Source organism: Amblyomma maculatum, chromosome 11 (assembly GCF_055883805.1).
Source record: "Amblyomma maculatum isolate TAMU_Amacu chromosome 11, ASM5588380v1, whole genome shotgun sequence".
In the NCBI taxonomy this organism is placed as follows: Eukaryota; Metazoa; Arthropoda; class Arachnida; order Ixodida; family Ixodidae; genus Amblyomma; species Amblyomma maculatum.
In genome coordinates this window covers 113,631,401-113,641,897 of record NC_139354.1, presented here as the reverse complement: position 1 = coordinate 113,641,897, position 10,497 = coordinate 113,631,401, and the positions used below count along the sequence as shown (strand labels likewise).

At 44.1% G+C, this 10,497-nt stretch overlaps 1 long non-coding RNA gene across 1 annotated transcript; it reads left to right on the top strand.

Moving 5' to 3' along the window:
* The first annotated feature begins 6,655 nt into the window (after nucleotides 1-6,655).
* LOC146174701 (uncharacterized) lies at nucleotides 6,656-9,166 on the top strand. The gene is made up of 3 exons (XR_014702364.1): nucleotides 6,656-6,732; nucleotides 8,238-8,424; nucleotides 9,059-9,166. It is a non-coding gene; the product is annotated as an uncharacterized LOC146174701 (long non-coding RNA).
* The last annotated feature ends 1,331 nt before the right edge of the window (nucleotides 9,167-10,497 follow it).

Genomic DNA, 10,497 nt, shown 5'->3' with positions numbered 1-10,497 from the left:
GATATCACACGTTCTTGGCCAAAAACGAGGACGGCATATGCTTGCACAAGCAACTTCCCCGCACGTCTCCAGCACTCGCGCGCAGTCCTTGCTGGCTCGCACCCAGCTCGGCGGGACCGACGCTGCAGACACGGCAGATGCACGGGCAGTCTCAGAGAAAAAAGGGGCTTTCTGTATATTTTAGTGCGGTAGATGGACACGCTAATTTCAGTACGATAATGGTACGGCGTTTGAAGGGAATTGATTTTCCACTGTAGCCTGCCCACCTACACGCATTAGCTCGCTACAAGGCACCCATTCCTCTGCGGTGGACAACGGGACGAAGAGACAAGTTTTGCAAACTACGTTTGGGAGTGCTTGCAGGCAAACCGCTTCTCTGGAGGATCGGATTCGAGAACTGGCCAGCAACCGGTTTCCGCCCCTCTCACGCGCACGCCTCCCCCCACTTCCCCTTCCGACCAGATGGCTGGATAGAGCTCTTTGCTGCTAGGAGAGAGGGTGCGTCTTCGCTCCGGCAGAGTGTTCCTTGTATGCGGCAGCCTGTGTGGCGTTTGTGGCGGTGCTGTGCCGCCATTTGATACCTATCCGTATTGGCAAGCTTTGATAAGTTGAGACAATGGGCGGCGGGCATCATGCTATTGTACACTTTCCACGTGACTGACTGATTTTATACCATTATAACCTGCCATGTCCTTTCTTTCGTATGTCCCTTCTTTTATTCCCAATCCCTGTCTTCTCGCTGTCCTTTTTATCCCTTACCGCAGCTCGGGCGCCGCTGCATTTGATGGCAGATACCGCGGCTGGCAAAAGTCGATTTGTTTTTGTACTATTAAATAGTTAACTACGGCCTCGCGACAGGCAGTGCGTGTGATGGTTACATGCGGCGCTGTGGAAACGTTGAACCGCTTGCTCCTTCACCTTACCGTGTTCGTCGAACCACGCTGATGTCAAAATTATGACATTTTCGCTCGAATTTACTGTCTGGACCTTTCTCTGCCTGTTTTGGCTTAAAATGATTCGATATTGCATCTTTATATCGGTTCAGAGCCTCAGATTTGATTGGACTTCGCGACTGCGCTGTCAGACACTTTCTTTACGGCCAAATAATAAAACGATGTATTGATATGAAGAAGTCAATTAGGATTAAGGTGTAATGAATGATTGTCGAAGATTTGAGCATTCGGCGAAAGCGAACCATGATCGAGAGGGCAGCAGAAACGGCACTACATTTGACTAACATCATCATCCGTCACGCAACGAGACGCTGCCGGTTGAGGCAGCAGACCTCGGCATTCTGAAAGAAAAAATTAAACTAATCGCTACGAGAAACAACCAGCATGCAAGAGACAAGACAGCGTGCAAGGAAGATAGACCACTCACAGGCAGCGCCTAGCACCACATATCTCGTAACGAAATTACATCCCTAAACAGCACGAAGCACAAATTACACTATGGATACGTATTAAATTAGCGTTAAGTGCACGTACGCGATGCATTTCACCCTCACACACACGGCGTGAAAATGAAACAGTCGAGCAGGGAGGGCGTCTTAATCGCTTTATCTCTATCTGAGAGTCATCCCTAACTCTCATACGCGCTCACGTCCAAAGGCCATTTGCGACATTTGCGAACAATGCTAGGCAAACTCATAGAAGCGTGCGTTTAGCCTCTTGTGTCAGAAACCGTGCGGCGGCACAGCTCAATGGATTCATAAACCATCAATCTCAAGGACCACAACTGCATGCAGTACAGGTGACGCGGTGGCTGTGTGCGCACCCATCGCTGCACCTCTCGCGCGTTTACAATATTTGCTTAGAAGATGCAGCTCAAATAGAAAAAAAAAAATAAGCCACCGGCATTCCAAGCCACGTTTACTGCTGGCAGGGAGGTACGAGACAGGACTGCAAGACAGCAAGGAGACACGGTCGTCTGCGGGGCACTCTGAAGAAAATAAGGACCTTTTAAGCGGTGCATCAAAGTAAAAAAAGAAAAAAAGGTCGGCTTGTTCAAACGAAGCAATCAGGAGAAGACCCAAAATGCGCCGACTAAAACCTGATCGCTTATTCCGCATAGAGCAAAGTTTGAAGGATAAAAGGTGGCTGAAAAGTGCAAAAAAGGAGAAAAACTTTAAAAGGAGCCAGATGGCCAAAAGCCTCTACAGACACGGTGATCAATGGCACAAGATACCCGCCGACCCGACACTACGGGCCTGCTCAAAACGAGCGTCGACAGCGGCACTAAGCAAAAGACGCTGCCGGCCGAGTGAAGGCTGGGGAACGTGACAAACGACGTAGGGACATGGAAGGGGACTGATGGCCCCAGAAAGGAAAGGAAAAGGATAGTTGCGGGGCGGCAAAGCTGTTTTCTGCTGTGTATTTTCTTTACCTGGGCACCCCCACAAAGGTGAGTGGGGTTAAACTACAAGAAGCGTTACTGGTAAAGTGGGCAGTAGAAAAACTGGCCGCAGCTCGAGCGAACTAGGCTGAGGATAAAAAAAAAAGCGAAATAAAGATGGAAGAAGAGAAAACGAGAGTTATAACAGAAGGCATGGAAGAAATCAAATTTCCACATATATAAAGTCGCTGTGAGCAAGGTTGATAAAATGTTCGCTACACTATGTAGAAGTTCTGCTGTGCACCTTCATCATGGTCGCCCAGAAAATGAATCTTGGGACATACGTAGCCCATGCGAAAATAAATGTTGAACAAACGATCGCCCAACAAGGTCAAGGCAACGTGTGATGAAAATTCAGCCTCAGGCAATAACTTAACTTATTGCTTTTCTCGGGTACCCTTAGGCGAAATAGATCGTTCACGTGCCTCCTAATACAGCTCCCCCATTATAAGATTGCCATAGCTTACAGTTATGCTGTTGATCACATTCAGGCCACAGTTAGTCAAAGGGCTCTGATGTGTCGGGGGCAGTGATCTAGCGGAATTTGATATAAATTTACCTTCCTGTAAAGACCTTTGTGACAGTTCTGTCCCAGGAAGAGAATTATCACTCCGGTTTGTTGTTTGATTAAGTCATTGGCATAGCCCACAAAAGTAGGAATGGTGCGGCTTCCGAAGTACTGCAGAATCAATTGTTGCAAAAAAGAGGGTTTTAAAGAACGTACATGACGGCGGAAAAAACAGACTGCAAAAGAATTATGAACTTTTTAACAAAAAAGTAAACTACAAAATACAGAATACAAACTCTTTCGTTGACGCACTTCATTTGAAAGGATCGCAGTTTCACAACACTTCGCTGGCACAGTGCACACTTTCAACTAGTTATTAAGGTCACACTATCGCCACTGTAGACGCTACGCGCGAACGCTCAAAAACACCACACATTAAAAATAAAAGAAGAAAAAAAAACCTAAACGGCGCCGGGTACAGAGGGAGGGAGTCCGATTCCTCTGGACGCGCACATGCTCACAGCTGGCGGATTGCCTCAGACGAACATCGCGATCGAGATCTAATGTCAAGATAACCGATGCGCGTGATAAAAGGATGGCTGCTGCAAGGCGGGAACTAGCGCCGAAATTAAATAAGACGGACGCTAACTCATAGTCTTAACGAATTTCTTTTCGGTCTCAGTCACACTAGAAATAATAACGCGATAGCATTTGTTTTCACATTCCCAGTCGTCAATTTAAACTTCGATGAATGTATTGCAGCATGACCTGAAGGGGGACCTCCTAAGCACAGCAATACTGAGACCCTTTTTGACAATTTAAGAGTTAGCAGAAGAAAGAAAGAAAGAAAGAAAGAAAGAAAGAAAGAAAGAAAGAAAGAAAGAAAGAAAGGAAGAAAGAAAGAAAGAAAGAAAGAAAGAAAGAAAGAGAAAGAAAGAAAGAAAGAAAGAAAGAAAGAAAGAAAGAAAGAAAGAAAGAAAGAAAGAAAGAAACTTTGAATCATACCCGAGTGTTTTCTCCAGTTCATCTTGCTCTCTTGTCAAATTCGTTTGCCTCTACATCACGATGTTGTACGCTGAATTCGAAGTGTTTGATATTGTTAAGAAAGAAAGAAGGAAAGAAAGAAAGAAAGAAAGAGAGAAAGAAAGAAAGAAAGAAAGAAAGAAAGAAAGAAAGAAAGAAAGAAAGAAAGAAAGAAAGAAAGAAAGAAAGAAAGAAAAAGCCTCTTCCTTTTCGATTTCAATGAGGTATAAAGCTTATAATATTGCATACCAGCATCTTGTAGGTACTTGGAGGCAGGATAAAGTAGGCGGTAAAAATTCGATTTCCTTGTATTTACAGATGAAACGATTCGCTTCCTTAAGACTAGCAAGTAAAAATTATTACGCCGGAAATCACTAAGGGTCCTGGCAGGCTGTGGTGGTCACTGACCTCCTGTCGTTAAAGGTCAGCACTAAATCATTGTGAACTTGATCGGTACAGAAACCGATATATACGCCTTCTCTTCTATGCACACTCCCCTAGGCTAATTCCCTCACTGTAGACCATAGGTAAATGATGCAAAGATCGATATTTGTAACCGTTGACACTGTTTTCATCCCGGCGTTGTGTAGACATAATTTCGTCCATGTTGTTGAATGACCTTCTTGTGCACTGCGATGAGTTTCGGTGAGCAGGTTTTTTCCTTTATTTTCGCGCATGTTGAATTCTGCTGGGATACTTTTTGGGAATCGTTCTGAGCTCCGTGAATGTAGGTTCCAACCACTTTGAATCATACCCGAGTGTTTTCTCCAGTTCATCTTGTTCTCTTGTCAAATTCGTTTGCCTCTACATCACGATGTTGTACGCTGAATTCGAAGTGTTTGATATTGTTAAAAAAGCACACTACGAAATTTTACCTCAAAACCTTTGTGAAAAGAAAACGACCCGGCCCCTTTTACCAAAATTTTAAATTGAGGAACCTTCCCGCATAAAAATATCGATTGAAGCGTCGGTATGTTGGAAGTACGATTCCATATAGAATGGTGAGTAGCAGCTTTCGCCAGTTATGAGATGAAAGTGTACATCGCGAACGGTGAGAAAAACGTTGAAGACGAATGTGCGCTAGCACCACAGGCGATAACATAACGTTTGCTTACAAGTGCTGCACAGGCGTGGCTGAATTTCATTTATATCTGAGCTGTGCACCTGTCATTCCGAAGGTTTAGTGACGCCCCTTCACCGCAATACCAGCGGCAGAATTTACAAGCTCCTGATAGTAGATACGTGCTGCCCAAAATGTGAAACTGGCCTCTTAATCGTGTGACGGAGGCCGCTGCTAAACACGAGAAAACAAACGTGACAGTGCAGCATGTAGTTATCTGTGGTGCTTCGCGTAGATAAGAACGCAACATCGAATTCGGTCTTTAGAATTGCATTATGGCCCTGCTCTTCAGCGGCTGTGTGTATGTGGATGTTACGCGAACAAAAATGAACCCTCGTCTGGAAAAAGGCAGAATTCCCTGAAATGCACGCGCAGTAAAATTGACAGTAGTTAGAAAAATCAAAAAATCACGTGATTAAATGAAGGTATCGAGTGAGTCAAGCAAAATGACCGCAGGAATTTGTGTTTTATAAAAGGATGGCTGCAGCATGCACGGCTCAATGATTTAAGGCAACACAGGTGTATGTTACCGACAAACATCAATTTTTACTTTCTCATTTTGCTTGCATAACTATGTTCAACTGCCTAAAATATGTTGATTTGTTTACTTGGCGATGCATCATGATTGCAATAGCAGAAAGAAGCACAATTAAGAACTTCCAAATAGGGCTCGTTCACGATGTGATATTTAAAGACCCCGATAAAAGTGAATTGCGTATTCAGAAGCGTAGCTTGGCCTTTTCCACAATTCTTTCGTGCTCCTTACGATAATTAAAGTACAATTTTACCTCCATTCGCGCCGGAAGAAAATATTCTCGAATGTGTCACAGTTCACCAGCGCTAGCTAAGTTGGTATGGGCCGCCAGTAGAGCCGCCGCCGCCGCTCTCGAATCCGACCATGAGAGAGCCTGTTGCGCCCGTGCCCGGCTCGCATTGTCACAAGCCCGGGGGAGGCTTCCCTGTCTTCTTCTTCTGTTGCTGGGAGTGCAAGGCGGCCATTTCCCCTTCACCCTTCATAGCTCTCTCTCCCTCTCCACGAAAAACCAGTTGGCCAAGAAGAATGCCGCATTGGCGGCAGCGGGACGCGAGCGACCATCTGCATTCTCTTCTTTCTCCTCCCCTCTTCCTTCTCCCAATATCCGCACGCTTACAGTGTCGGTGTCGTTTTCGCCGGCAGTCCACAGTCCCCCCCCCCCCCCCCCCCCTCCCTTTTTTGTTTCTTTCTCCGCTTCCTTCTCGTCCACTCAAGTTAGCAAGATGCCGCGTTGTTCGTCTCGCGGATCACGTCAGTGCTGCCCGTGCAGTCGTCTTTCTCCTTCGGTGACTTCATGCTGATTTGCGACGTTTCTGTTCGTACTCATTTAACACGAGAACGAGCACAAGTGCTATATCATCTCAGAAGACATAGTGCGAAAGTCCTCAGCGCGGGACATGGGAAACTTCGACAGAACGATGTTGAAGATTTTGGGAAGGCGAAGAAAATCCGCGCGGCGCCCACCACATTGCACATATATTTTGATATTACAGGTAAGCGCCTCTTTGCTACGATGTGTTTTGAATTGTATTCTGAAGCGAGAAATGAATCGTAACGCTGCACTTAACCGCAGACGAAGAAATGAAGGGATGGAGCAGAGAGCTTCGCAGGCGGAACCAGAAACGCCATGACGAGCCTGATGCGCGGAAGAAGGTACGTAATGTGATGTTTGTCTTTCTTTTCTACTTTTAGTAGCTACGATGACGGATGAAGTTTCTAAACCCTCACTCTTACCGTAAGCAACCACCTTGATCTTGAGCACTGCCTCTAGCCTCCTAGCATGAAAAGCACAAAGGCGCAAAAGCACAAAGGCGCAAAAGCACAAAGGCGCAAAGCAGCAGCCAAGTACGGGCCTGGAGAACTCGAGTTGTGCTGTGTGTCGCAAAATATTGCCGCCAACCTTTCAGGTCTTCAATGATAACGCCTTGTAGAGCACGGATCGATTCTGTATTTTTGTTCATGCTTATCGCGAAACGCGCTTCTTTGGCTGAGCTACATGTACGCGAAAACTCACGCGAACGCGACGACGACACACATCGCGCGAAGCCTTCGCGCGAACAGAAATGCATGTGTTGATTGGCTCGGCACTCCGACTTGCCGAAACAGAAAATTTCGCTGCTTCCTCGCAATCGCATGCACAATCAGCTAACAGCATGAACGCGAAGCGTACGTTACTGCCGTTCATTTCGTACGTGCTCTCTCTCTCTCTCTCTTTTTTTTTTTTGCAGTGTTGCATCGTGATTGTGCATTTCCGCGTAAATTTCTCGCTTTTTACGAACAATGGTGAATGGGCAAGGATTCTACGAATGTATAATCGCAACAAAAAAAAAATAAATAAATGAAAGGTCAAGTTACTATACTCTTATAGCCCAAGTGTAATTCCAGTATACAACAGTTGCACCTTGCCTGTACTCACCTATGGGGCTGAAACGTGGAGGCTAACCAAGAGTGTTCTACTTAAGTTGAGGACAACCCAGAGGGCTATGGAACGAAAAATGGTAGGGGCAACATTAAGAGATAGAAAGTGTGCAGAATGGGCCAGAGAAATAACTCAAGTTACCGACATTCTAGTAGAAATTAAGAAGAAGAAATGGACATGGGCAGGACATGTAGTGCGAAGAGAGGACAACCGATGGTCGCTGAGGGTAACAAACTGGATTCCAAGGGAAGGAAAGCGTAGCAGGGGGCGGCAGAAAGTTAGATGGGCGGATGAGATTAAGAAGTTCGCAGGGGTCAAGTGGATGCAGCTAGCACAGAACCGGGTTAAGTGGAGAAATATGGGAGAGGCCTTCGCCCTGCAGTGGGTATAATCAGGCTGATGATGATGATGATGATGAAATCCATTTTATTGCATGCTATCGCAAAACACTTCAATTCTTGCAATTGTGACTTGCTTATTGCAATTGCAATTGCAATAAGCAATTGTGACTTGCAATTGTGACTTGTACTATACCAGTAACACAGAGCGTCGTCGCCGTTTCGCGTTTCCGTCGATTCACGATTAAAGTATATTCTAAATAACTTGCACTTGGTTGCTTCAAACTTTATTCAGTCAAGTGCTTTTGTCTCTTCAACAACTATAACAAAATGTGTGCTTCTTTTGAATGATATTTAAAGAATCAGCCGCATCAATTACATTTACCTTTGTGTTTTTACAGGTCCACCTTGGCCATGGAAATTGTATGAACCAATTCAGTCTCCGATCGGATTCCGACTTCTGCAAGCTGATGTGCGTTTACCTCGGGGGGACTGAAGTACAAGGAGTGTGACAGGAAGCCTTCGTAGCAGAGCCATCTCAAGAGTGTTCCCTCCACCTTACCATTTTGGAGTGGCATCAGTTGTCAGGTAAATGAAAACATCTTTCCATGAACTACAGAAGAGATTTCATTTGGTTTTGTGGTGGCTGTATACAATATAATTGGAATTGTATTGTTTTTGGTATTTCAGAAACTGAAGCTGGTGATGGTTTAACTGTGGCTATCAACAAGCTGCAAACCATGCTGCTTAAGGAGCATGGCTGCTGTTTGAAATACAGTGCAGGGGAAGGCTGATGAGATCACACAAAACGGTTTTATCATTATCAATGGATGACTGACTCAATGTGCGTGTTAGTTGTTAGGCACCAACAATTATGCTAGCAGTTTTGAGTCACTTTCATAGCTGAACTGGGCTAGCACGAAAAAAAAAAAGCCATATTTGCTGCAAAATTTAACAGCACTAAACAACATGTGTTGCTCGTTTGGAAATGTATACAGCAGTTGCTTGACCATGGTCAGAGCAGTAGTTGTATTTCAGCATGCTAACCCTAGCAATGTTTTATTTTATGCTAAACAGTATTTCAGTAGTAAATCAATGCTTCCAGTTGGGCAATAATTTTCTGGAAAATATGTAAAGTTTTCATCCAAATTGTGATTTCGTCGTTTTTGCAAAATCGAATGAATAATTGATTAGAAAATAATTAAGGATTTTATTTGTGCAGACACCTGTCTATTGCTGAAGGAGGTGAGTTGCAGCGAAGATGTGGTCAAGCGCTACAAGATGTTGCCGCAGTACCTGGCACAGAAATGTCTCCACCTTTTTCTCTAGGATAAGATTTACAGTCTTTTCCTTCCGGTGGGTGATAGAGTAATGTATGTACAGGATTTTTTTTTGCAGCGGCGTTATGCTTGCTTTCAAGGTGTAGCTAATCAGCGGGTGTCACAGGTTGCTCAGTTCTCTAACATAAAAGCTTATAGGCTTATAGTAGGCAATAAAAGCTATTGCAATTTCAGGAAATTTTCCTAGCAAGAAAGATTTGCATGGGCCGCAGTTATAAGAGCATTACATACTGGCTGTCCTGAGGATATCTGTGTGCAATAATGGTTAGGATAAACACGTATAATCTTTCAGTCATTTTCAATTACCTTTGTTAAACTCTCTAAACATTTATTTATTGCTCGATATGAAGGCTTACTACTTTGGCATTCTACCACTTAAGTTAGAGTTGTGGGCTTTATGTAGGAGAGACGGGCTATGATTTGATAAAATGGTAATACAAAAATGGCCTAGTGCTGTCCATTTCCAGTCCACATAATGAGCACAATGAGGTTTAAAATATTCTTGTGCCTGTCACTGCAACATTCTCCATTGCCAATGTCTATGGACAACCACAAAATATTTCTTTCATTTTTCAGTTACCTTCAAAATAACCAGCATCAATTTTTCATTGAAACCACTTTTTTTGTTTAAAAATGCATTTTAAATAGGTGTTTAATTGAAATCTGCATCTTTTTGTCATTCAGGTGTTCCAGTTCAAGCGCCTTTTGGAAATACAGCTTTATGGATTCCAAATAAAGGGGGCTTCTCACAGGTGTTGTTTCGCATGTCTTCGGTATGCTTGCACACTTTCTTTGTGCAGAGCTGCTAGGTCTACATGCCTGCAAAATAGCCCAATTAATCACTATTATCCCATGAGACTAATTTTTCCCACTTGGCTGTGCTTGCATTTTGCACGTGTGAATATTCTCACAATAGGAGAGAAGAAAGTCACAGCAGTATGTGAAATGAACATGCGCCCTCGGACTACAGAACATCAGAGTACGGAATGTCAGATTGCGGGACATCAGAATGCATGCCGTCACAGTATAGAACAATAGACTACAAAACGTCAAAATACAGAACTACAGACAACGAACGTCACAGTACGGAACTACAGACTATGAACGTCACAATATAGAACTACAGACAATGAACGTCACAATATAGAACTACAGACAGTGAACGTCACAATAAGAACTACAGACAATGAACGTCACAATACAAAACTACAAACAATGAACATCAGACTACAGGTCAAAAATACGACAAGACTACAGACCATCAGAAATTTTCTGTTGTTTTTTTCGACTGGGAAGCGATGGTGCGCGCAAAAACCAGACA